At 37.7% G+C, this 3,797-nt stretch overlaps 1 non-coding gene across 1 annotated transcript; it reads left to right on the forward strand.

Moving 5' to 3' along the window:
* The first annotated feature begins 3,460 nt into the window (after nt 1-3,460).
* Nucleotides 3,461-3,575, forward strand: LOC136751971 (U5 spliceosomal RNA). The gene has a single exon (XR_010817154.1). It is a non-coding gene; the product is annotated as a U5 spliceosomal RNA (small nuclear RNA).
* Nucleotides 3,576-3,797: the final 222 nt, after the last annotated feature.

Below are 3,797 nucleotides of genomic sequence, written 5' to 3' on the forward strand. Positions count from 1 at the left end.
AGACCAGGCTGCCCAGAGAGGACAGGCTGTGTCCCCACTGCCAACGCCGAGAGGTCGAGACAGAGCTGCACTTTATTCTAAAATGTGAAAAATATAAACATTTATGAGCAAAATTTGTCCCCAAAATAGCAGATCTCTATAAGAGATTTCAAGACCTGCCAGTCTCGGAGAAAGTGCCAGTCCTTCTGGGAGAGGAGACCAGCTGCATATTACTGGCAGCCCAGTATACAGCTGCCTGCCACAGCCTGAGGGACACAGTGGATACTCAGTCCACTCACACAGGGGACACCCCTGGACACAGGCAATGACACCTATGCTACACCCAATTATTACTATCAATATCAGTTTTATGTCTCTCTGAACTATGATTGAATTTTATTAATTTAAATTAATCAGTTACCTGTTTTTAACATACATATTGTGTATTTCTGTATGCAAATGTACATATATATGTTAAAAACTGTTGTTTGTCACCATTGCTTTGGCAATACTTCTTTTTGGTCATGCCACTAAAGCACGTTGAATTTGAATTTGAATTTTGAGAGAGAGAGAGAGAGAGAGATAGAGTGTGTGTGTGTGTGCGTGTGTGTGTGTGTGTGTGTGTGTGCGTGTGTGTGTGTGTGAGAGAGAGAGATACTGTGTGTGTGTGTGTGTGTGTGAGTGGGAGAGTGGGTGGCTGTGTTAGTGTCTGTCTGCCTGTCTGTCTGTCTCTCTCTATCTCTCTCTCTCTCTCTCTCTCTCTCTCTCTGTCTCTGTAGATGCATCATAGGGAACATATGTAAAAATCTCTCTTTTTGTTTACCAAAAATGTGAATGAACGTATTTCAAGTGGGTTTTGCCGTGGTTGGAAACGTTTTAAGATGATTTATGAAGTGTAAATTTGATAAGTCTCAATTCTCCGTAGTTTTCAATGTATGTGCCATTCAGTAGCGTTCATGTTACAGATGTGTCCTATGCAGTGGTAGTGTCAGTAAAATGTCAGTTAAACTTTATTTTAGCAATAATACAGGGGAACAAATGCAAATAGAGGGTCCTCACTTTGTATCTAATTTACCAACAACGTTTAAAATTAGGTCTTGCGAAGCTGCAACAAATGCTGTATAATCGTATGTGTGTTCATTCACCACGTGCTAAAGTCTGATAGCTTTGATTATATATATTTTTTCTCATGAACAACAAATGCTATTTGCTTGATTTTTACAGAGTATGTCATAAATTCCATTATTATGAAGCCTGCCAAATTGTATGCTGTAACATTAAATATATTCAAAGTTACATCATTTGTATGTTTTTCCTATTATGTAACAAATGTTCCCTATGTGATAGATGCATTATATCTTAATAATGTCAAAACAATTAAAGATATACGGATTATTATTTTTGGAAAAGTTATAACACATTGCTATTAACTATGTGTGTCAGTAAAAGTTTAAAAAATCCTGACAGTTTTTTATTGATCCTGCAAAATAAGTGTTTAGGGAACATTTGTAACTTAAAGTTAGGGTTAATGTTAGGGTTAGGGTTATGAATATAATTGATATATAGAATTGTTAAGAAGTGTAAATGTTTACATTCGATTTTTCATGGACTGTCTGAAAGTTTCAGTTCTATATTCGGTTTGGAAACCGTTTTTTTTCTATTTGTGTATATGATAGATATACATCTATACAATATCTTCACTATTAAAGATAAACGCATTATTATTTTCAGAATTGTGAAAGCACATTGGTATTACCTATGTGTATCTTTAAAAGTTTAAAATTCCTAAAGGTTCTTTATTGATCTTGCAAAATAAGCTTTTAGGGAACATGTGTAACATAGAGTTAGGGTTAGCCACTGGGTAAGGGTTACATCTTACACAAGGGTTACACAAGTGCCGGAATGAGGTCAAGGACTCTGCTGTTTTGACTTCGGTGGTGGAATGACCTGCCCACCAAAGTCAAAACAGCAGAGTCCTTGACCTCATTCCGGCGCTTACTCAAGACGCATCTCTTCCGACCGCACTTGTAATATTAGTCCTCTATCCCTGCTAGATAGCACTTCAGCTTATTATGCTCCTCTCGTTCTTGAATGTTTTCCTCCTTGCTCCCTTTCCTGTAGCCCTAGTCTGTAACCCTACATCTTGACAGCACTTAGATTTCACCGTCCAGGATGTAGGAAGTCTTTTACTGTACTTGTGTAAATTGTAATTGGAATTTTTAAAATGTATTTTGAATTGCGATATTTTTTTGCTAAGTTGAATTTGTAATGATTGATGCCTTGTACTTCTCTGTATTTTTGCACTTATGTTGTAAGTCGCCCTGGATAAGGGCGTCTGCCAAGAAATAAAAATAATAAAATTATAATCTTCAACAGTAAGTTTATTCATGTTAATTTTTCTCTTCAATGTTAAAGAACAGAATTAACCAGCTCACCACAAAGGAACATGGTAGTTGCTATTGCAACATGGATTTCACAAAAACATTTAAATCCAAGTTTGCAGTGGTCCTTGGGCCATAGCGTGGTGATCCAGATCACTTCAGCACGAATTTTGCAGTGGTCTGGACTACAACTCCAGGGACTACTGTGCAGTGGTCCAGACCTCAGAAACTGTATGCATATGAACAGTGAAGTAGGCATCATAACTGTAGCCAATACTTTGTGGTTAAAATACTTAATTAAATCTGTGTATTGTACGGAATAATAATAACAACTGTAAAACATAAGAGAAGGGCCTGATAATAAATACAATACACAACAGACTAGAACCCTTAGAATATAATAATATGAACATTTTCATTATTAGTATGATTGTAGTTTGGATGATATATTAATGCATGTTGATAACATATTTTACAGAAAATGGGTTTAAGGAATTGTGTCAAAAAACAAAAAGAATTGCTTTAGGGACCATTGCTGCATTTTTCCAGACCAATGTATAGCCCACTTTTCTTTTAAATTATGTTTAAAACAAAATTGAGGAAGCAGTGGTTAGTTCTGAATCAAAACATATTGACCCCCTCACTCAAACTGTAAGTCCTGCAGCAAACATTGGAATATGCATAGATATTTGCACAGACTGGTATTAATGTCCCTAATAAATAACCAAATGCCATTTTTGTTGTTTCAAATGTGCCCAACATTTTACCAGTATATGTCCTTTTAGTATGTCACAAATGTTCCCTAATTCGTTTTACAAATGTTCCCTGTATGATATGTATGTTCCCTAAGCATGTGACGAATGTTCCCTAGTTTATGTTACAGATGTGCCCTAGCACTTCTCTCTCTCTCTCTCTCTCTCTCTCTCTCTCTCTCTCTCTCTCTCTCTCTCTCTCTCTCAATTCAGTGCATTTGTATTGTCAAAGCAATAAACAATATCATTATAAATCACAATAAGATGTAATATAGTACAGAAAAACAAAATGTAATAAAATGTGATCTTTAATACACACAAATATGTATGGCTGGTCGGAAGCGTCTTGGACTCGGGTTCCTCTTCATTACTTATAACGCTTTTGCCTTTTGTTAAAGCTTTCCATGGAGGGGAATGTGGATGAGTTTGTACCATTCTTGGGAGGCTCTGCCTTGTTGGGGCGGAGCTGTGATCCAGGTGAACAGCAGATCGGGCATAGGTGGGCATGTGGGCGGAGGAGGAGGAAGGCCGGTCAAGCAAATAAGCTTGCTAAGGTACGCAGCAGCAGCAAACAGCCCCCCCATCCAGCCAACCAGGCAGTCTGGCTGGCAGTGACTGAGTGGTTGACAGACGGCAAGCAACGGAATGCACGTGCTCTGTGATGTCATAGCAGTCAGCTCAGAGA

The sequence above is a fragment of the Amia ocellicauda genome, chromosome 6 (genome assembly GCF_036373705.1).
Source record: "Amia ocellicauda isolate fAmiCal2 chromosome 6, fAmiCal2.hap1, whole genome shotgun sequence".
NCBI classification, from domain to species: Eukaryota; Metazoa; Chordata; class Actinopteri; order Amiiformes; family Amiidae; genus Amia; species Amia ocellicauda.